Source organism: Vidua chalybeata, chromosome 1 (genome assembly GCF_026979565.1).
Source record: "Vidua chalybeata isolate OUT-0048 chromosome 1, bVidCha1 merged haplotype, whole genome shotgun sequence".
NCBI classification, from domain to species: domain Eukaryota; kingdom Metazoa; phylum Chordata; class Aves; order Passeriformes; family Viduidae; genus Vidua; species Vidua chalybeata.
The window spans coordinates 124,687,293-124,713,032 of record NC_071530.1 but is presented as its reverse complement, the minus strand read 5'-3'; the positions used below and the strand labels follow the sequence as shown (position 1 = coordinate 124,713,032).

Sequence of the window (25,740 nt, the reverse complement as noted above, 5' to 3'; positions counted from 1 at the left end):
CCTGTAAAAAGGTATATTTTGAACTATCTTGGCCATCTTAATTGACTCCCCTAGTTATAGGAGGGGCTGTCCCTTCCCCTAGCTCAGCCTTTTCAGGTGATGGTGTTGGCAGCAGTGCAATAACAGCTCTGTGGGGGCAGATGTGCTCTTCTTTCCTACCTTCTTGTAGCTGGAGGGGATTTGAAAATTGGTTATTTCTCCCTGTCTCTGCAGCTCCAAGTAGCCCTGACACTGCCAGCCATGGATTAGTGAAATAAATCCCTCATGTTTGTACTGAAGTGGAAAGCATAAAGAGCATTTCCTGCCTTTTTTCCCCCTTTTTAATGTGTCATTTGCTGGCTGGCACAGTGACCTCCATTTCGTGACTTGTGAAGTGACTTGTCACAGAGCTTTTCTCTGCGGGTTAATTAATCACTCAAGGGAGCAGCAGTATGTGACATTATGCATGTGGACCTGAGGTAAACAGCTATCTATGGACCACCTATACTGAATGTGTACTTCACATATTATCTGTTAATGCACTTTGATTTTTCTAATATGATTTTCTTTCCCTTCTGTTTTATCTGTTTTCTTGACTACGTCCCTGGTAATCAAAAGGGATGCAAATATCTAGTCATCTTTTGTTGTTTATCAGTATAACTGATTTTGGAAGAAAATATTCCTGGCAATTTAGCACATGAAATTTGCCAGTTCATTGAGAAATGCTTTTATGCTAGTAATGTAGAGGTACAACAGTTTGGTTTTCCAGGGTATCTTGGACAGTTTATCAAGTCTTTTAAATTGTTTCAGTCAATTATATTGACTGAAGTGCAAGAAAGAATTTCTTTTTTTCAGTTCTTGAAGATTCAATTTCATACTCTTGATTTACATGTTGGTATCAATTGTATATTGTAATTTGTGTGAGTGAACTCTGAAGCTCTTACTCACTTGTGAATCCATCTTTAATTTTGCTTGACAAGTCCATCTCATTCCTAGAAATCTAATATACCAGGAATTGATTAGCATTAACAGTCAGATGAGTGACAGGGAAGGAGGTGATATCTGGGTCTGCTGTGGGGCCTGACCAGTTATGCTGATTTAATGGATTCTGGTTTCCAGGTGATCCTGTTATTCTCCTCAACAGGTTTGGCTAAAACCACCCCTGAAGAAGAGCTGGGGAAAACAAACTAGAAGCAGAGGATTGGTTTCCCACCAAAACGGGAAGGCATTATTATGAGGCATAATTAGCTATATTATTTACTTGTCAAAGCAGGCAGGCAGCAAATAACCCAGCATTTCTGTGTTTCATGTTTACTCAGCACTCAGGCATAGTGTGTACGAGTAACATGGTGCTGTTGGTTCTCAACAGGCACATCAACAGCTGGTCTGGGAAGAGAAGCCCAGTCTGTGAAATGGGTGATGGAACTTCCAAACTCCTGTAGGGATGGCCCCAGGAGCTGGTTGTAGCTACCCTGAGACATCAAAGCCCTGGAGGTTTGGACCTCAGGTTGGCAATCTGGGAACCTGGAAATCCTTGGTTGGTTTTTTGTCACTTTTTGCTTCTCCCAGCTGTGGAAATTACTGAAATATTAGTTCTTGGACAGTGGTGAAATTAGTACAAGTTGTTAGTTTTAATCACCAGTAAATGTTTTATTCAAGAAACACAGTAAACAAGAAAACTTGTTTTCCTTTGGTTTTCTAAGCTAGGCAGAAATTATACATTGCAGTGGTGTGATTCCCTGAGAAGCAGAATTTCAAAGTCTTGGCAGTTTCCATGTTCGAGCCAGCATGATACGTGCCTTGCTCCACACAGCAGTTGTATTTCCTATATGAAGTATTAGCTTGTGTAATTAATTACATTGGTGCTTAAAAACAAGCAACCACTTTAAACAGCAAAGGCTTTCTTTCATTGGATTCTAGAGAAATGAGGAAAAACCCAAGCAACCAAAAAAAAAAACCAAAAAAAAAAACAAAAAAAAAAATCCAAACCTCCAAAACCAAACAAAAAAGTGCACACAGAAAACCCTTGGGAATTTCTGGGCTTTAGCTATCTGTCCATAGGCAATAGGAAATTGATTTTATGAGGTATAACTCTAATGTTTTAGTGTTCATAATTTAATAAAAATTATGCTCCCTGCAGTTCATCAGCAGCTGGCACTTGAAAAGACTGAATTCAGAAAAAAATAAGTGTGAAGATTGCTGTGGGTAAATGATCAGGACAAGAGCTGTGAGATTGATACTTTCTAAACACCTGGCTACCTGGTTTTATTAACACTCCAGTACCTGTGGTGCGTGTCTGCACCAGCCTGATTGCATGCAGATAAAAGCAAGCTCTTGCAAAAAAATTACTGCTGCTAAGCCAGTTGTATGGTAAAGAGCGAGGTTTTGGTGTCAGGGAGAAGAGCAGTGCTGCTTTCTCTTCCTTCCTGTATCTGATGTTTCAGTTTAGCAGAAGAGGAGTGCTGGGGCTGAAACTTAAATTGGCATTGTCTCATCCTCCTGCCTGATCTTCTCCAAAGGACTTCTGTCCCTCAGCCCCGTGCTGGTGTTTGCTACAGGAAAGGGTTAACTTCCAAAAGCACGGTCTGGCAATTCAGTGCCTCTGGAGCTTTAAATGAGGAGATGCTGATACAGTGCAGACTGTAGAGTGGGCCCTGCTGGGGCATACAGCCAACATGGGACCAAGCATCACAGGACATTTATGTGCTGAGCAGAGTCTGGCTTCTTGCTATGGTTGGCCCAGCTGAGCAGTGCTGCGTCCAGGCCATGCCACCTTCTGCTCTGCTGCAGAGAGAGAGGAGCTAGGGGTTATCCCACATCCAGAGCTGAGCTTCTGAGTGGTAGGTGCTGGGAGCAGGGGAAGTGCTGAGTCCTTCCCAAGCGGAGGAACACCCCCGGGCACCAGTATGTGCAGGGGCATGACCATTTGGAAGGCAGAAAAGGTGCAGGGGTTCTGGTGGACATCAAGTAGAACATGAGCCAGCAAATGAGCCCTTGTGGCAAAGAAGATAAAGTGTCCTGGGCTGCAATAGACAAAATCTTGACAGCTAGCGGAGGGAGGTGATCCTGCCCCTTTTCTAGGCACTTGTGAGACCACACCAATTCTGAGATCCCCAGTACTGAAGAGAAATGGACATATTGGAGGGTGTCCCACAAAGGGCCATAAAGATGATTAAGTGACTGGAGCACCTCTCATATGAGGAGAGGCTGAGAGAACTGGGACTGTTCAGCCTGGAGAAGAGAAGAATCAGGGGAGAATGTTGTCAATTTGTAAAAAATACCTGAAGGGTGGACACTAACAGGACAGAGCTAGGCTGTTTTCAGTGGTGCTCAGTGACAAGACAGGGCAATGGCAAAACCAGAAATACAGGAGGTTCCTTCTGAACTCCCAGAAAAAGACTGTGGGGGTGGCTGAGTACTGGCACAAGTTTTCCTGGGAGGCTGTGGAGTCTCCATCCTTGGAGGTATTCAAAACCTACCTGGACATGGTCCTGGGCAACCGGCTCTGGGAGGCCCTAGCTGAGCAGGGATGTTGGATCAAGTGACCTCCAAAGGTCCCTTCCCACCTCACTCTGATTCTGTGTCAGCACCAGCTGCGCTCTTTAGCAGCTGTGCTGGATGGGTGGTAGGGACCACCTCTATACCTCCTTTGCAGACAGAGGTTTTTAAGAGAGCCTGTTCTAAAATAACAGTTCTCTTGTTTGTTTTTTTGTTAAATTGAAAAAAGTTCTCCATTCTCACTGAAAAAAAAAGGATAGCAATACACTTCTCAGTTTGCTCCTGCTTCTCCACCTTTTGTTTTTAAAATATAAAATCTTTTACATGTTCCCTGGATTGTAAAGCAGAAGTGCAGTATCTGCTGTCTCCTGTTCCTGCAGGATGTGTGCAAAAAAGCAGTTACTTGTCACTGTTTTGAATATGCAGGTGAAAAATAAGGGAAAATCTCATTCTTTGCAGAGACTTGAGCCTGTAAATGTTGGACAGATAATGCTTATTGTGCAAACCCCTTGTCTTGCTTTTTTTGAAGTATATCCTTTCCTTTAAAGCCTGTTGCTTACTAACTCTGTTTTCAAGTGAACTGCAGTTGGCATCATGTCCTGTGGGCCTCCACAGCATAGCAGATGAGGTGCTGAGCTTAGCTGTCATACTAACACGCCTTTAGCAGTATCATACCCAAGACTCAAGGCAGGAGACTTTTGTCAACACAAGCCTACAGGCAGGGCTTTCAGAAACCACAATGGTTAGGTGTGCCACTGCCTGTTCTCTCCTCCTGGTGATTTAACACCCGTGGAAATGAACCCCACCAAAATATGCTGCTTTTGATGCACGTGGGAGGAGTGGAGCTGTTACCAGTGACCTCAGCCTCCTCTCCTTGCCTTGCAAGCTGATTCAGGCATATCTTTAGTCTTTGTCAACAGGATAGCAACTGTAGTGTTACCCTTTGTCTGTTGATGTTCAAATTGTATTTATCTCCTGATTCTCTGTTTGAAAAACTAGGATTGAGGTTTTTTGCATATAAATGTACTTTGTATTCATGGTTTTTAAAATTTGCTGAGAGCCTGATCTTAGACATACGGGTGCTGCTTTCTCAGTGTAAATATTATTGCTCTAGTGCAATCCTTGGAGACTGTGGTAGGCTTTCCAGGTCAGGGATAGTTTTTTGAGGCAAAAGAGGAGAAGTCTTATAATAAGTTGTGTGGTTCTCCCAAAGGAGAAGGAGCCTTACTGTTTTAGGATAGTGTGAAATCCAAGCCTTTACATAGGTCTTCCTCAATTAAAGGCATTCACCAGAGCTTATGTACTATTTAAGGTTTGAATATACTTGCTATAGCAAAGACTTCAAAAGAGAAACAGCTGCATGTGTGACAGAGTGGCTGAGATCTCAGTGAGCTGCAAAATGGATGACAACTTCTTCTTTTTACATCTGACCTAGGAAGTGGATATAGACTTAGGTAGGAACAAGCTTAGTCAAGAGAAATATCCCTTCCTCCAGAAAAGAGATTTTTTTCTTTGGCTTTGGTACCTACAGTGTGTCATATAGGAAGAAAAATGCTTGGGAGGTGTTCATATGGTATTTTGGTTGATTTAAAAATACTTAGGAATGTTCAGAAACAGACTTTTTGGTTAACAACAAGGTTGCAAATGTTAACAGGCATAAGTGTACATGAGCAATAACTACTGAGTTGATTTCCATGATAGCTGAAAATGTAGATTTCATGTTACTTTTTAATTTGCATTTTATGCCCTATGATGGCTTATGGGGGATTATACATATGAACCCGTGGTGCAGAGAGGTAACTGCATGGATGAAGTGACACTTGGTCACTAAAGAGCTGCATTTGCTCTTTATTATACAAGAAGTACATTTATTTTTCATTTTGGTCATGTAAAAATGCTGCAGTCCTAAAGCTGAGAAGAAATATTGTGGTATTTGTGTTTTTTTATTGCAACCAATTGATACAAATAAGACATGCTAATATCTGTAGCTAGTAAGAAAATAAATTGGGGTTTTTTTCTGTTGTATATTTTATTTGCCTTATGTGGCTGCACATGTGACACAAGCAGTGAACTCAAGAATAACAGTATTGTTGCATTTAGGCAAACCTGTAATACAAAGAAAAAGACTTTGAAGAGTTTCAGAAAAAATCTGAATTAGTGTGTAAAACGTATCTTTTAACTTCAAGGGCTTTTTATACAGTGAAGTACTTGTCACACACACTAGTAACAGCAGATCAGTTGAAAACAGGAGAAAGTCAGAAGAGAGAAAATTAGTATCCTCAGGCTCAGGATGGGGAGCTGCTTAAACACATTGTAAAAGTCACTTAAGGCATGTGTATATAAGCAAGCAGAGACAGTGGTCTGCTGAAAACACAAATGTTAGGAGTTACTCAGACCACAGAAATATCCTCAAGCAGATGGGTATCTGCCCCTAATGATTCCAACAAAAAAAACCCCAGCCAGACTGCGCTGAATTGGATGCAAGCTGAGCATGAAGAACTGAAAAAGACTTTGAAGAGTAAAGAGTTTGCAACATAAAAGAAAATTATCAACTGTGTATATATCTATGAAAAGGTTGATACCTGTAAGAGGCATGCAGGGTCACCAGGCAGGACGTCAGAAAAAATAACTCAGTTGAATTGGTCATTGCAGGTGCAATTTGGGCAGGTGTTGTGTAGGGTAACAAAGATGAGAAGGTGTCAAACTGCGGAGGTGTCACAACAGAAATGCTGAAGAAAGCTGGAGAGTTGAAAATTGAATAGAGAAGTGTGACCATGTGTTGTACAGAGCAAGGCCAATGCTCTGAAGAGGCATCACTGCTGGCAGAAAGCACACCACCAGTGTGGATGCTGCAGCTGCGATTTATGAGTATGAGGAATGGATTTCATTTTAAAAACCCTGAAATATTTGATGGAAATTAGGTGGTGATTTTGAACAGGCTGGCAGTGACAGTCCTGGGAGGCTATGGGTAACCAGGTGGACAATTCCTTTCCTCAGCCCACTCTAGCTCCCTCCTTTTGACTTCTGATGCTTCCCTTCCAGGTAGGTAAGCACAGCAGCCCTGCTGCCTTCTGTTCTTGTTGTCCTGCCTGCAAGCTCCTAATTAACTCCACACTCTTAAGTCCATCCTCCCCCAAACCTAGCTCATTCTTGATAAGATATTCATCTTCAGTTTCACTGTGATTTGTGGAAGTGGAGAAAAATTATGTGAAAAATAGGTGTTTGGCCTTCTGGATATTTCATGAGAAGGCTGTATTATTTGTAAATAATTTATGACTTTGAAGCCACACACTTTCTCCCCAGGTTATATGTCCTGTATAACTGAACTGTATGATTTACCTTAAATTGCTTCTCTGCCATGCATCCTGAATCTCTGTACAGTGCTGTTTCTCCTCTCCTGTACAGCCTTCACCCGTGGATGAGAAATTTGCATAAAGTGATTTCTTCATGTAAATGTGATCAGGCTGCAGCTTCAGCATCTTCTTGTAATGGATGTACCAATCCCCTTGAATTGGGCTAGTGTCTATCTTGGTAATTTAATCTATTTGTGTGTTGCTATAGTTTTGGGAATTGCATGTACTGACACACTTTTGCTGCAGCCCTCATAGCCTTTCCTGATCATGAGGCTTCTTTGCCAAAAACAGGAAGCAAGCATTGGGATGGGGGTTGGTCATGCTGCAGCTCGGGCAGGGGCTGGGACAAGAGCTGGGGGTCTCCCTGGGGACACCCTGGTTATCTGTCCTGGTCCTGAGCCAGGAAGCTGCCTCCCCTGCCCTGCCCTGTGGGGACAACCTGCCCAGGGCCCGGACAAGCAGTGTAATTGGAATGGTGCATAAGCCAGAGAGATAAGGAGCTCTGCTGCCTTGGTCGGTGTCATTCAGGCTATGACATGGGGCTTGATGCAGCCTCTGAGGTGCCAGACTCTGTGAAGCCTCTGCCTGAGAATAAAACAACCAAAGAATCTCACAGATTTTTCCTGCAGTCCTCTGCTCTCTGTGCAGACTGTCCCCCATTTGTTTTATCTTTTTTACCCCTAATCACTGATTTTGGCTGACTCTTTATTCATGGTCTTATGGTCTTGTTTTCCGTGCCTCACTTTCCTTGCTTTGATTCCCTTCTGTTCTTCCAGCTCCTTTTGCACCAACCTTGTCCCAGCTTCTGTACTCTTCCTGGCATCTCCTCCTTCCCCTTTACCTGAAGCATGAATAACTGGGATAATGAGACAGAGGGCAACTTCCCCAATTACTTTGTATATGTATGCATATGTATGGCCTCACCCACTGCCTTGTCTCTCATCCTTCTGTCCCTTTCTACAGCAGTCTCTTGAGGATAGGATTATCTTTGAGTGTGTATTTAGCATATTTTCGCTGCCACAGTGTGAATAGCATTGAGTAATGGTATACATGTTTTGAAAACCTAGAGCTGTGTTGTAGTGTTTATTTGGGCTAGCAATGCCTGACAAGTGACCAGGTAGCCTAGCTTGTCATCACCTCCAGTAAGATGTTTTCCTGCATTCAGGTTGTCATTGCATAGTTTTATATTTTTGAAGTTGGAAGGGAAGATAAATTAATAGTCTGTATGGCCTCTAATAATTATTTCCTGTTTTTTATACTTATGTTAATGTGCTCTGAATGATGGTTTATGGGAAGTATCTGTTAATTTAGGTAACAGGGATAGTATTTTGGTCAGGTGTGTGGTAAATGCAGAAGTTGGAGGGTATTTTTTGACGGCTTCTCCATCTTTCCATAATTACCAGATAGATAATAGGAACGTGCCAGATTCAACGTGCTAACGATTGCCTTCCAGCTTTGAGAGAGACAGAAATTATATGCTAGCAGTGTCTGAACGAAATTCTGCTTTGGTAGTGTAATAAAACATACAATACTGTGCTCTCTTGCCATTGCATAAACATCCATGAATATGTCCTCAGTCTTTCAATACAGAAAGTAATGAAGATGAAGCTAAATTTACTTTGGGAGTACTCAAATGGCTATTGATGGCTTAGGAATGCTGGGTTATCAATAGTAGATGAACTGCTTTGTTGTTGTCTGTCACTTTGCAGGGCTGCCTCATGAATCATGTTTAGATAAAAGGTAAATGCTCTTACTGCCCCATTTTGCTGTTTTAAATTGCTGTCTTTTCAGCCTTGTCTGCAGATTTCCTGAAGCAAGTGAGAGCTTGCTGCATCTGAGATGCAGGGTATTTTCTTAGTGGTGCCTTTTTTCAACTGGCTCTGGACTGTGCTGCCTGATTAAAGGCAATTCTCCTAAGATCCCAGCATGTGACAGTGATCTGCTGTGCTGTCTGTTCCACAGGCAGCTTAGCACTGCTCTGTGCTGGGCCTTTAGGAGGACAGTAAAAAAAAAACTGTGGACACTATTCTTAAATATATCACATACCCTTGGTGCCTTGCAGTTGGGTCTAGACTAATGGGGAAGAGAGCACTTTGGGTGGTTTGCCACCAGCTGCTCTATTGGTTGCCTCTTGCTGTAGCTCACTTTTAAAGGAATAATTTGCAGCACACTAATCCCTCTGGGATGAAGAAAGTTCTGTTCAGTATTTTCTTCTAAAATTGTCAGTATGGTGGATTATTACAGAAGAACATGGAGACCTTTAGTCCTTCATATTTATTACCATTGCATTGGGAGTGTGTAAGCAAAGGAGCAGTCTGAGGTAGCAGATACTTTGGGCAAAGGAAAAAAATAACAGTAAATGGTATAAGATGCAGCAACAGAATTTCTAAATCTGCAGGAAATCATTTAATCCCCAGTTAACATAAAACACGCCTAAATAATTGGCTCTTTTGAAGTTGGTGTCTTTGTTTCAGAAGTAAACCATGCAGCCCCAGGTGGTATGAATTTACTGGGATGTTGCTACAGAAAGGTTTCAGGAGATACAGGACAGGAACCTTGCCTTTTTATTCAGGAGCTGTGAACCAGATCACATGATTTTGTGTGGAGCTGGTGTGTACTCTGTGGGAAAGGGGGAAAATTCTGGGAGAAAGCTTCTGTAAATTATTCTGTACATTTATTCTGAAAAAAGTATTAGTTAGATACCGCTGTTAATGGTGTGTTCTACTGGTCAGTGTTAGGAGTAAGAGGCAAGGCTCTTTCAATGAAGAAATAAATGTCACCATCATTTTTTCCAGGGCTTTACACATCAGTTCTATGTATTAAAATGGACAAAGACTACAGCATAAGTGGGTGGTTGTGTTCCTACCAATTACTGTGATAATAATTAAGGGCACACTTAGATCAGTGGGCCAATGAGTACCAGATCTGTGTGTACAGTGTGTATGACCCATCAGAGTGAAACTGAGGCAGGTGTCCCAGCATTTCGTGTCTCTCCATCCATTGCATCATGGCTTCTGCAGGAATAGTGCCCGGATGAGGGTTTCCAAGGGAGCCCCCCACACCCCTCCTTGGCTTGCCAGCCTGTGGAAATCTGGGGAGATCTGTAGTGAGAAGAGCACCTCAATATTTCTGGCAAGTTTTGGGCATTTGTTTACTTAGGTGGGTGTTTTTTCTCCTTCCATCACAAACACTAAAAAAGATCTGGCCACTATCTCATGCAGTTTGCCAGCTGTGTCCCTGTCTTGTCTAGCAGAAGCTAAGGGTCATTTTTTTTCCCAGCCCTGTGGTAGTGCTTGGAAAGCATTAGCTATGCTGGAGGCACTTCAAGGATGGGAGCTATCAGTGCCCTGCTGAGCTGTAGCTGGCTCCTCACAGCCTCCTGCTGATGCTGGGTATGAGAGATCACAGGGCAGGCCAGTCTGGTTTTCCAAGGACAGTCAGGGCCCTATGGCAGACCCTTGAGCCACTGGCATATTTAAAGAAGTCAGTTTGAAGAAAATCCATAGCTCATGTAGAGTTGTGTCACATCCTTAGCAGGGACAGAGTGTTACCATTACACATTTTGAAAGAACTGTCCTGTAATGTCTGTTCATTTTATTGCTCTAATGCTTTGTGCTACTGGTGCCAACAGAGATGAGAAACTAGGTAAAGCAAAAAATATGTTCTAGCCCGGTTGTCCCTAAAGTGAATGTGTTACTGTGGCGGCATGGCTGCACTCAGTCATGGGCCTGGCTCGGGAGAGGAATATGCTCTCATGATACAGATTCTTTTGTCTAGTTCTGCCAAAAGATGGTCTCTTCTGACCTTCTGCTTTTGACTTAGACCTGTTTCCTTTCTACTTTTGTGTTGCTTGTCTTCTACTATGCCTTATTCTTGAATGTTTTCCTTACACTTACAGCTCTCCTAAGTGTATTTCTCCCTGCAGACACTGTTTTCATCTTAACAATCTGTTGTATATTTTTGCTTTTTGTCCCAAAGGACTTCTGTTACTTTCCTGCCATTCACTTGACACCCCGTTGTTGCCAGTCTCCCATCCAGCCTCCCAGGTCTGTGCTGCTGCCTCCTTAGCTCAGTGTCCTGTCTCTGCCAACTAGTGCCAGTCTCCCCTTGTACCAGCTGCATGTTGGATGGGTCTCAGCTCACCCTGTCCTCATCCAAGTAACTCCTGAGTTCACTCTCCTTTTTCACCCATTTTTTTTCTAGATTTTGCCTAGATTGACTGATTTTGACCATCTTTCCTTCTTATTCTCATGCCCTCTTTCATCCTGCTTTTCTCCCAGACTCCCCAGCCAAACTTCCTTGCCTATTCTTATCCATCATCTTGCCCACACATCCCTCAATCCCAGTTTCCTCCCTTTTTCCTTACTTTTCTCCGATTTCCTTACTCTTGTTCCTGTTCTCATAGGAGTAAATCTATCTCATTTCAGAAGGCAGTAAAAAGCATCTCTTTGACATACAGCTTTTTCCTGGGTCTTATCAAGTCCTTTCTTCAAAGAGTAGTGATACTTGAGCTTCTCAAAGAAAAAGACCTTTTAACTTGTGTGGTGAAAAGTGCTTTTCTTTGGCTTTATTTACAGAAACATATATACTGTTTTAATGGAGGTACCCAAAACTACATTTAGCATGAAGGTGCATTTTTTAACAACTGAAAATTATCAAGAAAGGGGAAAGTGGCCAACAGCTGTAACAGGCAGCACCCCTGCTAGTCTCACCTCCTATAGTAATCATCACAAAATGCCAGTTTTAGTTTGAATGGGAAAGTCCTTGTTCACAACATATTGGCAAATTTATAGTCTTGGAAAGAGTTAATATGATACTGCAAATTTTCCAGGGCTCCCAGTGGAGTGAGTTGCCCAAGGAGGAGGCAGCACATGAGCAGTAACTGCTGCCTGCCTTGCTGCTTTGTAAGTTTTAGCTGAGGAGTGAGAGTTCCTCTTAGGAGTTGGGCATGGTTTGTGAGTCCCTTGATGTTAGAATTGCACGTGTGTGTGTATATCCTAATCATCCTTCCTCTAAGACTAGTTCTAGATATATAAATAAAAAAAAAAAAAAAAAAAAAAAAAAAAAAAAAAAAAAAAAAGACACCTCACAAATTACAACAGCCTATATCAGCGTAGTCTTACCGTTTTATAGAAGGGCTAGACTGGCATGCTGATACCTGGAAGAGGATTAGTGATATGACAGAAAATACACAGCTGTTGTAATAGATATTTGAAATTTTAATAGATAAACTTGTAGAGCAGCTCTACCAGCCTTATATTGTTCAAGGTACTTTCTAATGTACTTTTTCACAGTAGAGTGAAGATATGATCCCCAGGGAGTTAATAATAATTCTTTCATCCCAGGAAAAAAAGTGAAAGGAAAAATGAGCTACATAAGATTTGCCTGTGACATTTAAAGTCCAAACTGGAGTTTGTCTGAGTAATTTATCTTTGGGTATTTATAGAAGGGAGTGTAGGAGAATATGAATGAGGGCATGTTAGTTATGTCTGAGCTTTCTGATAGTAGAAGAGAATTTTTGAGGGCTCCATGTGGCTGGAAGGTCTATCGTGTGATCTCTTCTCCAGCAGATGGAAGATAACATTAGGAGGAGTACTTTAATTATTGAAGCATGGGAATTACTCCAGTTCAGTATCACCCTGAGACACCATTTTCTTTCAGAGTGACAGGTGACGTGTTTCTGGGATGTTAGAGAGAGCTCATTCCCCCCTGCTGCACTGAACATGTGTACACCACATTTTCTCTGGCAGTATTAAACCTGTCCACAATCTGTATCTGTTGCTGGTGAGGAAAGAAATGAAAATGCTGCATATCCTTGTAGAGAACATAACAAGTACAAAGGCACTGAAGGAAGAGGGTGTGTTTTTCACTTTGACTTCTTTCACAATCTGCTTAGATTCTTTGAGTTCCTATGAATTACTTTTTGAAACATGTAAAAGATGATTAGACTGGCATAAATTGAAAACTTCCTTCATGGAGAGATTCTTTCTTAAAGCATGTAGCAATTTCTGTTTCCCACTGCTGTTAGATTTCTGCTTGCACAGGTGTTTGTGCAACTTCACGCTTCCGTCAAGGCTTCTCTTTGCAATGTTCTGTGTTGCATGTGAACCTGCCAACAGTCCTGCATCCAGACCTCCCTCTAACTTCTAGGAATAACATTCAGCATATTCTTGTGTGTATCAGCAGTTAACTAACAGAGGCACAGCCAGCCTTCTGTGAATTGCCTCCAACTTGGGCGTGTTACTTTTGTGTGTCTCTGGGGAGGCAGCTCTGAGTGTCAGCCCTTGCTCGGAGGGAAGATGAGAAAGGCTTGTGCAGCCACGGGAGTTGTGGTTCAGCAGGGTGTCCTGTGGTACCTGGGGAGATGTGGGCTGGGGAAGACAGTGCCTGCCCTCTTCTGCACTGAAGCATGTTCTGGTCCATAGGAGGAGCATCCACCTGCTACATGGCACTTTTGGGAGATTGCTATGTTTCCAGAAGACAGGACTGGAGCACCATGTTTATTCTTCAGCCTCTGCTTGTTTCTTAGCTGCTTTTCCCCACAGTTACGTATCACAGAGTCACTTGAAATACAGCTTTTTCACCAGCTGTTTGCTGGTGAAAAGGCTGGAAGGAATGTCCAGTGAGGAGCAGCGAAGGACTCCGGGTTTGTCTAGTTTGGGAGAAAAGGAGGCTGCGGGGCAACCTCACTGCTCCCTACAACTTCCTGAGCAGGGGAAGTGGAAAAGGAGCTGTGATTTCTTCTACCTGGCATTGTTACAGGATGCATGGGAAATGGTTCAAAGCTGTGTCAAGGGAGGATCAGACTAGACAATAGGAAGCGTTTCTTTACCAAGAGGGTGGTCAAAGACTGGAACAGCCTTCCTTAAAGAGGTAGTTGAGATTCTGAATGTCAAACCTCAAGATCCTGTTACACAGAAGTTGAGACAACAGATGGGTTATTCTGCAAGATATGATTAAGATGAACATGTTTATTACTTCCAAAGTATCTTCACTGTTTTATTTTAATATTTATGAAGCTTTTCCAGAATTAAGTAACTTCTGTAAAAGCACCTTTTTATTAATACCTGAACGTGGCTGTGTGTAACTGGCATGTGATTAATACATCTAATGGAGTTTCAGTCTTGAATGTGACTCCTTTTGACATGCTTTCTGACTTTTTTCTGTTTGCTGTTCGTGTTGGCCACCTGAGACACTTGTTGAGTTTGGGGTTTTTTTTAGCATAACATTAATTTTTGTTTCATAGTTGATAGCATTATTATTTTATCAAATAACCTGATAAATTGGTACAGCAAGACTGCAGCAGCAGTCAAAGCACTGATGCTTTCTAATGGTGCACTTTGCCTCTGCTCTATTATTGCTGCCCATTTCATTATTTGTGAGTTGATTACAGCTGCATTTCTCAGGGGCTATGAAATATTCAGCAGCCTGGACTAGCCAAGGGAGAATTGCAGTCTTTGCAGCTGAACACCTGCCCCCAAAGGCAAAGAAAAACCAAAAAGTTCTTGTGTTTACAAGTAATGGGGAAAAGCCTTCTTTTCTTTAGCTTTCCCACAGCACCGACTCTAGGTACATGCTATTCAAAATTGCCACTTCACTTATGCTTGTTATTGGATAGGGGGAAGAATAAGAATAAATATACAACTACTGCATGTCTGCCATATTTGCCTGGACACAGCAGAGAAAGAAAACAAATGTTGGTATAATTGGTTGCCTGTGTGTCGATGTGAGGTAGTTGACGTTTGGGGTGGGGTAGGGGAAGAAAAAAAACCCCTCTCTATTAAGAGCAAAAATGAACACTACCAGTTATGTTCTCACACTGTGTCTCTCTGGGGGATTTGCCAGCAATGATTGACTGAAATGTGCAATATTTTACCAAGTAGGAAACAGATAAGGTTTTTATAAACAGGATACTTCATCATTAAAGTAAAGAAACAATTGCTTTGACCTTGTCACTGAATGGGTAAGGCCAGCATTGTGATAATTGAGAATGTAGCTAAGCAACAGTTCTCCAGGAGCATGCACTGCTTTATTTTTAGTTGAGTACACCAGTACAGTGGGGGGATGTGGGACACACACACATGGGTATGAATGAGCAAAACGACTGGTTAATTATTATTAAAACAACAAAAAAAATTCTTTCTGCACAAAGTTTGAGTTGTAATATATTCTTATACCAATTTTAATTTGGATTGACATCAAAAGAAAGTTGAATCAAAAAACTGAATCAATATGTCCTTCTGTGGTCTGAACAAGCAGATAGCCGGACAGTATCTCTGATTTCTTAAGCTGCTTTAGTAACTTGAGTCTTCTCTGAAAATTAATGGTGTAGAAGGAATCGCATATTCCTTCAGAAATAGTCTATTTTATATCTGTTTCCCCTTACTTTGCTGTTAATTATATTATATTTCCTAATCTTACAGGTTAGTATTTCAGAGCCTAATTTATTTATTGCTCTAATTTTGGTTTAAACCAGTCTTAAATACCCTAGTGAGCTATTCCCCTACAAAGTTAATAATGTAAGACCCTTTAAATCTGAAATAAATGTTCAGAGATGACATTTAACATTCTTCTAGCTAAGTCAATTTACACCAAGTTAGTTAAATTTTCATGTAAGCAATGGTGAAAAAACAAAGTCCAAAGTAATTACTTTTTGTTATGTAGGCATTTCAGGACAAATTGCCACCATATGGCCCCTCTGTTGTCCCATAAACAAAAGTATATGTTCCAAGGCTGGTGCCAAGGGAAAATTTGCAGCCTCTTTACCTCTGTCTGCTTCTGATAAATCTCTCATCACTACCTGGATGCTCTTTCTTTAGATATTAAACCAGTACAATTGCTAAGTAACAGTGAGCTTCCACATATCAAACCCAAGCAGTTACAGAAATCTCTCTGAAGATACTGTCACTCTATGAGTATAAACTCCCCTAACTTTGCATATGGGAGCATATTTTTTGATCTATGAAATTTGTATTATTGGCAACATTATAGGTGAGAGAATAAAAATGTCCTAATTCTCAGCCTACTTTTATCAGATCTTCAAAAGCCAAAAGATGTTTTACAGACAAAAATAATAAAAAGAAATGTAAAGACTGTATTAGTTATTCTTGGGTATTTTTAATAGAGTAAGAAAACCTTTTTCCTAATGTGCTTTTCTCTGGATGTGATTTTAAATTTGTTGAACCACAGAATGTAATGTGTATTTTCATGTTCTTAGTGTGTCATAATTGAATTTGGACTTGTGAATTTTTTTTTTTTTTCTTCTGCCTAGGGGGAATCATTTGTCAATACATATCTCACTTGAACATCAAGCCCTACAGAGACTACAAAGTAATTGTTTATACAACTGCTTTCTGTTTCCTGTGGTGGTCAGCTTGGCTTTGGCTAATTTTCTGAAGACTCCTGTAATTTATGAAGGTGCCAGTGCTAAGCAACCAAAATAGTAAGCAGCAATGTTACAAGTAGCTTTTACAGAAACTGTTGCTTATAGCTTCACCATCCATGGTGAGCTGCATGAGTTTGCCACTGTGTGTGTAAAAAAAGATGTGGTACATTTAGAAAATACACTTCTTGTATTTGTGTCTTAAGAAGGAACAGTGCCAGTCCCAGCTGAAAGGTAAAATCTGCTGAATATGGGTTTGTGTGTGATCATTCAGAAAGTTGTTCCCCACCCCTCAGCATCTGTCTTTCAGCTGGTTTTCTTCCTGGAGCTGCGTGAGAGGCATCACGTGTCCTGCAGTGCTGACACAGGCTTTCCTGCCCCAGGAAGGTGGCTTTGGTCAGTGTAAATGGTTTGGTCAAGCAAAGCCATGACCACCTCATTGGAAATCAGTCTTAGCTCACTTTGCCAAGCTGATAAAAGCTGTTTCTGCTGTTGCAGTTGTGGTAGATGTTGCAGATCTATACATTAATTTGCTCATCTCAAAGCCCGTTTGGAAGCATAGCTAATGAGGTCACCATGGGTGTGGACAGCAACTGAACAAAATAGACTGCTGGGAGTTCATATTTCATGTTCAAGTTACAAAGCTCTCCCCCTGTGCTGGGTGCAGAAAAGGCTGTTGTGGTTAGGAAGTTGGTGTGGGTGTGCAGTCTGCAGAGCAGAGCTGGTACCTCTGCATGGAGACCAACAACATCCAGCCTTCAGTAACCAGGCTGGTGCTGCTTACATTCATTTACTGGAGGAATTATGAGATTTGAGCAGTACCAGATTTATATTGGCTTGCCTCTTAAAAATGTCTCCAATGCCTGGCAAAAGGTAAATTTCAAGGACTGAAGTTAATTTTAATTCCAGGTGTCCCAGCCTTTGCTGGGTGGCTGTTACTAGTAAGTGATATTGTACCAGACTGGACTTGACTTGATTGTGTGTAATGCACACAATTTTTCGCTGAGTTGAGAAATACTGGGAAGATTTCAAGTCCCTTTCTTAACACAGTAAGAGCCTTGAAACTTTATGAAGAATCAGTGCTTTGCTACTGCACACCAAGCAGGTGGTCTTCACTTAATGCATATTGATAGTATTGCAAACAAAATTTTTCAGAGTAGCCCCACAGTGCTAACTGACCTGCTGCATGTTCCTAGCTTTTCCTAAAGGAAAGTCGGATTGTTCAGACAAACTTAACTTTTTTAATCCTAGACAGGTTTAACTTTTCCTTTGCAAAATGGAGCGCACATCTCTGGTAACATACTTGCCTGACCAGGTGCATCCTCAGCTACAGTGACTGGTTGTATCAGTTTGTGTGCATACTCTTGGGTCCCTCTCTGTCTCCTTTTGTTACCTCTGCATAGGACAGAGATACTTCAGTTCCAGATTCTGAGCTCATGAGAAAGGCATAATTAAATAAAACATAAATATAGTTCATAGAATCATTGCTTCTTGGGAATAGTTGTCTTTAAAATGAACATAGAAATCCATGAGCTTGTACAGACACTTCAGAAAACAGTACACTTTTACACACTTTTAGACACTTTTACACCAGTAAAATCAATTTATTACCACTCATGCTTCTAGTGTCTTACCTTGTGGAAGCTAGAGATCTGTGACAGTTGCCTTTAATTCTGTCAAAGATGAAGCATTTTACTTCTGAACTCTCATTTTCTGATGGAAGAAAGAAATTGTCTGTGAAAGATACTCAGATCAGGAAATGAAACACATCTGAAAGCTGAAGGTTTTCTCTCTGTTTGTTATTGCAAATTCTGTTTGCAATAAAAATGTGTTGATAACTGAAGCATGCCTGATGGACCTGCAAAATCTGAACTCTTGCAGAGGAAATCAGAACTTGTGAACAGATATCATGCCACATAATCCTGCATCAGCATTAGACAGCCACACAGTGCCATCTGAGAGCAACTGTAGGTCCAGAGCATTATCATTTCAGTTAAAAGCTGGGAACCTTAGAGCTGGGAAAAAAAAAAAAAAAGTTTTATTTGGGTTCTAGGGTCTTTCAGAAATCTGGGTGTACTTCTCTGATGTATAGTTCAGCCTGGAAACAGCTGTCTGACTGTGAGCGAGGCTGGAAGGTGAGGACAGGATCCTTTCTCAACCACCTGTGTGAAACAGTATCAATCTTTAGCCTGGCAGATTTTGGGCTGTGTAAAAAAAAAAAAAAAAAAACAAAAAAAACATAAAAACAAAAAAAAAAACACCAAAAAACAAATGACCCCTCCACTCCATGGGTCACTTGATGGGTATGGTTTAGAGTACCCTTCAGATGGAGGTGGAGAAGGCAAGTGTGACAGGTGATAAAGGAGCTCGCTGAACCAAGGGCTTTGTTCAGCCAGTCAGGAACCACATCTCCAGGTGCTGCACGCACAGACAGGTCTGGTGTTTCACTGAGCGGTTCCTCCCTGAGGTTCCTGTGGCTTTCAAAAGCAACATTGAGAGGTTACAGCCAGTGTCAGTTTAATTATTCATTTAAATACCATCGAAAGGATAAGAATGTGTGAGTTGACTGGTCATGAGTCAAGTGTCCAAGGTCAAGTGGTCCTCTCTCCTGGGGGCTGGCAGAAATACATGTTGTACAGTCATTTTTTTTTAGAAGCACAGGAGGGGCTTCTGACACAGATACACTGTGGTGGTGGGGTGAGGGACATGTGAGGGGTGAAGAGCAGGGTGGGGTCTCTTGGGTAGGTCTCTACAGCAGGACAGCAGAGTTGTTGGCAGTCATCCCCTGTAACTTAGGTCTTGCAAAGAACATGCAGGACTGGTTTGTTCCATGTTTATGGTGGCTGTGGCTGGGCATCACACTGGTCTGCCCCTGTTCAATGTCTCTGCTCTGGGCTGTCTGGCCTGGTGTTGGCATGGCAGAGTTGCAAGGCCAGTGGCTGAAGGAAAATGTGTGAGCCAGGTGCCAGCTGGAGAGGGCTTGCTGGCATGGGAACGCTGCCAGGGACCTGGCCGTGGCCCTCACCAGAAAGGCAGCAAGAAGGGATGAAGGGGTGCTTCCATCAGAGTGACTGCACAGATTACATGGTTTGGTGCTGACAGCTTGCCTGTGGTGGAAATTACTATTCTGTTTTCAGTTTCCTTTTTTTTTTTTTCCTTCCTTGTTTTGCACCAAGCACCCGGGTTTGGGGGTTTAGAGGTATTCGGAATCAACAGAAATCCATACAAGTGTCAGCCTCAGGCTTCTCCTTTTTGCCTCTGTGGGTTTTGAGGAGTGGGTGTGAGTCTTTTTTGTTTGTTAATGGGCTTTTTTTTAGGTTGAGTTTGTTGGGGGGCTTTTGTTTGCTCCTTTTTGGTCTGTTTGTTCTGAGAAATCCTTTCTTGTCTTTATCATTTTACTTTCTTTGAGTTGGCTCAAAGAAAGCATTTTCTATCAGTGTTGATGTTAATTGGCTCCACCATGTTGGCTGGTGTGAGCCTCAGGATACCTTGTACCCCTGCCACTATCAGTGGTAGCTTCTGCGCTTCTACAGGTTTCTTTGCCTGAGATGTCAGGTTTTCCCTCTGCTTTCTTTAGGTTGCTCTTCCAGATGGCTGGCTCTCCTGCAGGAGTAAGCACCCCCAGGCAAGGGCACTCAGCTGCAACTCCTCAGTCTGAAAAGGGTCATAAATACATGAGGTTTGTGCTTTTCATTATACTGAATGTAACAGGAGGAGCCGCCTTGTCAGCAAGCTCCCATGGGGAGGATCTGCACTAAAAGGTTTGCATAACAGCAGGGGGGTGAAAAAACACCCTTGGAGAGCAATGTCCATGAGCTGAATGTTGGTGACTTGGAGTCAGGGATCTCAGAGGTCATCCATGGGTCTGACTGCAGCTTGCTAGTTTGTCTTTACCTCTCTGTTTTTGTTGTTTGTCTGGCCATGCTGCTGAACCTGGGGTGCCTGTGGCTTTCATGAAGGCTCCTAGGAGCACTGGCAGCTTGCCCCTTGTCCCAAAATAACTTATCTCCTCCTCGTTTTCCAGCATGAAATCTATGTTTTCAAGGAACATGGTGGGAAGGCAACATTTTTGAGGAGATGAGGCTGGGTGAGACTTCAGCCCTGCTGGCCATCAGTGAACTGGGAGGAGAGAGATGTACTGTCAGCAGGGGCTGTGCACTGCTGCCTGGCACAGCCCAAGCTTTCCTGGTGATGAAGGGCACATGGAAGGAAGGAAGGAGTGTAGGAGTCAAGCTTGGCCACCTTCAGTAAGGTTCTTTCTCTGTGGGAGAGCGATGGGCAGGAGTTCCTACCGTGCTGCTTCCTGTATGGTACAGTTAACATAACCAGCCCTTCTCGGGCATAATGCAGAGGAATTCAAGAACTGCCCCATGGCAGGAGTTAAGCCTGTTTGTTTAGACAGGTCCTGTAGAAGTGGAGGGATTCAAATATTCCTGTGACAGGTTGGCATCTGGGCATGGTGGGGGACTGAACCAGGAACTGCGCTGACTGCAAAAATAGGCTTATGTTGCAGGAATGACTAAGACGATTACAGAGCTGCATGAATGATTAATTTACCCTGCTTTTGTTTCACTTTTGATCACAGGTCCCCTGGAAAGAAAAAAAAAGGTGATTTTGGAAGATGTTTTTAAAATAACAAACAAGTCAGTTGTAATAACAGCTTTACTACACAGATGTGCACCAGCACTGCTCCAAGAGGAACAGAATAAAAAACTCACTTGCTAACATTTTCCTATAGCGTGAATATTTGAAATTTGTAGACAAATAATCACCAAATACTTTGCAGTCAGAACATTTATTCACATTTTAGGAGAACAGTATTATTATTCTTCAAATAGGATGCAGAGTGATACAGTGGTAGTGCTTTCTTAATAGCCTTCTTTTAAGCTCAGTGTAGAAAGAATTTGTTTTGTTATTAAAATTACTCCACATATTTGAGACAGATTTCAGCTGAACAACTGCCTAATATGTGCTAGACACATATTGATTTTTTTATCTTAGCCCAACGTTTCCCCTGGGCATCATATTATTTATTCATAAAGCAGAAATGATGTCTGACAGGCAGTTAGAGGGGTGTAGAGCTGTAGGCCAGAAACAATGTGAAAAGCTTTGCAAGGACCCCAAGAAATCAATGTGCGGATGCTAAAGAGCAGCCTTTTAATTCTGAGCACACATTCTTGCAATCATTTAGTGTGGAACAGGAAATTTAAATAACAAATAGTTACTATTAAAACTGCAGGCCTAAATTTTCATTCATCTTTATTCCAATTATCTGAGCCAAGGTGTAAGTAGGCACTGAAGGCAGCTAGGCAAGCCCAGCCACCTCTTAGCCATAACACAGGCCTGCTGCTCTAGCCCTGATTTGCACATTTGTATGTAAATTTCTGTTGGAAGTAAGATATTTCTATCAATAAAGATTTAGAACCCAAACATTGTTCAGAGAGCCAAGACATTCCTAAAATGTGCATGATTCATCACCACTTACTCTGATTGAGTGTTAGACTGGTGTCTGTACAGCAGATTAAAATAATAAATAGCTGGTATTTTTAGAATGCAATTTGAAATAGTTTGAGGAGTTAGTCATTGTGATAGACTTGTTTGAAAAAAAATTCAGGCCAAATTAGATTTGTTCTGGTTTTGTTCATTCAAAACTAGATCACAGCACACTCCCAAGCAGTATTTGCTGGTGGAAGACATATTATATTTCCAATAATGTTTATTCTACTGAAAAAAAATCAAACTATCAGGTAATCTTGGGAAAATTTTAATCTGACCTTATACCTCTGTCAATAAGATAAATAACTACTGAAGTATTATATTTGAAATGCAATGAACATCTAAACATCTGGTCCAATCAGCCACTATGGAATTTGTTTCTTGTTCTTTAAAGCACAGATAATGCAGTCAAAAATAGTATGTCATCATGTAATTAAATATTTCATCTTGATGTATAAGCACAAGGGAGCTGAACTGAATTTGTTCTGGCATTTCTTCACTTTCTAGGATTTGACTTGGAACCTTTTTCTTCTTTGATGTATATTGAATTGGGAATTTCAAAATTTGCTGACTGACAGCAGGCTGTCCTAAAACATATTTTAACATATTTTGCAGACTTATTTTATTGCATGGTGAGCTGTGTCTTATAAAAACCTTACAGAATGCCGTAGTCTGAGTGTAAGAACCCAGTTGTGGGGTGGAGTTCAGTTTCAGGCTGACACACACATGCTGAGTTTCTCTCTGAGCAACTGTGTGTCCGTGTGAGCATAGCATCTCTCTTGGAGGCAGTGGGAATGTCCTCCCTGTGTCCAACAGAGCCTGGAAAGCACTGCTGGTCTCCCCGAGCCAGGTTTTGCTTGGTGGAATCACTCGCAAACAGTGAAAGACTAGTATTGGTGTTATCACAGTTTTGGTGTTTTCAGGATGCTGGGATCCCAGCCGGTGTGCTTTTCCAGTCCATAATGATTTGTGACAGTGATACATAGCTAGCTACTATGTTACCGCCTGGCTTTTTTTCCAGTGCTGATTACTAGTCTGTAAAGGACACAATGAAGAGCACTAAGCAAAATAATCTAAGATAGTCCACATTTTTAACAGGCCTTTTGTTGTTAAGGTTTGCATGAATACAGTGCAGCACAGCAGAAAGGATTGTCTTAACTTTGTGATATTGTTGTGTTCCTAAAATTGCTTTCTTCTGATACTTTGCTGGAACCTTTAATGAAAGGCGGTTCATCCGTAAACCACTGTTAAAAAGGCCTATGGGAAGATGATGTCTGCTGCCGTTTTCTATTTTTCACCTTCTTGTTTCAGTAGTTTACCTAATGTGACAATTATTTGCCTAATGTCAACATATCTTTGGTACAACACTTAGCCTTACCAAACAAACAGGTGTTTTCAGAGGTGTGCTAAAAGGATGGCAAACACCAGTCCATCTCATGGGTCAGTTGGATAAAAGGCTGCACTGCTGTTGAGACTATCATCTACTAAGAGGAAAATGTGTTTAAGGTTTGCTAGTGAGCTCAAATGGGCCCCTTAGCCACTGCTTTTTTAACTTGGTAAGTGGCTGAGCTAAGGTAACAGAAAAAATACTACCTTAAATATTTTCTAACAGAATTAAATTGCAAGTACATTTGTAAATCAGTTTATGAAAGACCAAATTAGTTACGAAATGCAGAAGTTTCCAGCTGTTACGTACAAATATTTTAGGAGTAATTACAAGAGAGTAACCCCTTTATAACAACCAACATAGTTAATGATGTCCTGATCTTAAGAAAGGAACCATGAAAGTTGTTGAACAAGGTGTTCTTTTTCCTCCGGAGATGTCTGTGACTGAGACATGTTTAGGAGCCAACCCTAGGGATGCCTGTGGCCATGAAGCAATGCCACATATAGCTTATGTAACTTTAACCTTGTTCAAACTGCTGTTAAAAGAAATTTGTTTTCTTGTGAATGTTTCTGTAATGTTCATGTATTTCTCTCATAATAATGGTAGAAAGAAGCAGTCTGATTTCATATCCAAAACCCTTCTGGCCAATCTGTCCACATAGTCCTCCAGTTCATTTCCAATACCAGCTTTGTCACTGACCTGCTGTGTATTCAAAACAGCATCTGCAGGTTTTATTCATTGCTACACTGAAGTTAAGGATGAGCTGTGGACAGACATCAACACACTTAACCTCATTTTCTCCTTTTAAATCCCTTCTTAGAGTCTCCTCTGCCATAATCCCTGAAAAAAAAGAAAAGTAGGTTAGTGATGTGTTACAGCCACTGCCTCTTGTGTTGACTGATGTGGTCTCTTTGTTTCCTCCTACTTCCTTGTCGACAATCCATATCCACTTACTGGACCTTTTTTTAATGTTCAAATGTGGCTTTCCAGGTGAGAATTATCTTTTTTTTCTCACTGAGCACAGCCCTCAGTGTGCTTCTACCCTGACTGGGACTGCTAGATGAGGTCCCCAGCACAAGGGCCACCAAGTTGATTAGGGAGATGAAGCACCTTTCCTAGGAGGAGAAACTGAGAGAATTGGGATTGTTCAGCCTGCAAAAGAGAAGGCTTCAGCGTGACTTAATTGTGGCCTTCCAGTATCTTAAGGGAGCCTGCAAAAAAGATGCAGAGGGATTTTTTTACAAGAGCATGTAGTGGCAGGACAAGGGGGAATGGCTTCAACCTGGAAAAGAGTAGGTTTAGATTAGATAGCAGGAATTTTTTTTTTTTTTTTTTTTTTTTTTTTTTTTTTTTTTTTTTGTGGGGGTGAGACACTGAAACAGGTTGCCCAGAGAAGCTGTGGATGCCCCATCCCTGGAAGTGTCCAAGGCCATGTTGAATGGTGCTCTGAGCAGCCTGGTGGAGTGAAAGGTGTCCCTGCCCATGGCAGGGGGTTGGAACTAGATAATATTTAAGGTCCCTTCCAACCCAGGCCATTCTATCATTCTGTGATTCCATGTTACCATAACACAGTGAAGAGAATGTAACTGTGATGGCTCAGTGCTTCACGACTGTCACAAACTTTTTTATAGCACCGTTTGAGGAAAACAAATATTATCATGTGGTAAAGGTGAAAAATGATGGCATATGTCCTTAATAAGGAATGTTCTTAAAGATTTCTAATAATTATGAAATATCTGAGCTGAAATACAAATCTCTTTTTTAGGGAAAGAAGGGCTTGTGGCATTCCTTAGTATTTCAGATCTCTTGGAGCTTCCATTTGCAGATGTATGTTCAGCACTGCTGCACATCAGGAGTTGGGAAAATGGAGGTTTGAGTATGAATGGGACATTTAGTCAGTGTTTTCCCAGGCATCTGCAGGGGCTCTTTGCCAGAACCTATGTTAGAAGTTTAATCCTCACACTTTCCCAGGTCTCCTGTGGTGATGAATTTTTGCCTTGCAGATTATGGAAGAAAGGGAGCACAATCCTATGGGCTGGCAATACTCAGAAAATTAGCAATATAGGAGCCTTCCCCAGCACCACTGTGTAGACTACCAGCTTTCACATGGGGACATGGTGTGTGCCTGGGCTGTGAGAACAGGCTGAGGCAGGACTGCAAGCATCAGGAACTATGTTTTCAGAGCAGCGTGGGTTTTGCCATATTCAGGCACATGTTTGGCAGAGTCATGGGCTCTGTGTCTTGCCCCACCTCTTGGGAGAGCATCAGCCTGTACAGATTTTGATGGTTTTGCTCTGGAAACACAAATGGTTCCTTCTCACCTTCAACATTTACGGAAGATTTTACACCAGTGGTATTGAAATATAAGTAGAAATACATAAATACATGATTTTTTTTTTTGCATAAAAAACCTGACAGCTGTTACTACTCAGTAGTTTTCTTTAAACTTAGTTAAATTTTGGTACCTTTTTTGATTTCAATAAGGGTTATGCTAATTGAAATAGTATATTTAGTCAGTAAATATTTATTACAGTTTAATAGCCTTCCTGTGTACTCTGTAGTGTGCTGTTAAAAGCATTTGCTTCCTTTTATTGAAATGTAAGGCCTACACATAATACATGCCAGTGTAGGGTGGGATAAAGTTT

At 41.6% G+C, this 25,740-nt stretch overlaps 1 protein-coding gene across 2 annotated transcripts in view; it reads left to right on the top strand.

Annotated features, from left to right (window-relative positions):
- PAG1 (phosphoprotein membrane anchor with glycosphingolipid microdomains 1) overlaps nucleotides 1-25,740 on the top strand; it is a 103,758-nt gene that overhangs the window by 8,499 nt on the left and 69,519 nt on the right. Inside the window, exon 2 of one of the 2 annotated variants that reach the window (XM_053947494.1) lies at nucleotides 19,790-19,891. The exons of the other annotated variant lie outside the window; for it this stretch is intronic. The gene's annotated coding sequence lies outside the window, so the exon portion shown is untranslated. The remainder of the gene's footprint in view (nucleotides 1-19,789; nucleotides 19,892-25,740) is intronic. 2 annotated transcript variants of the gene reach the window in all.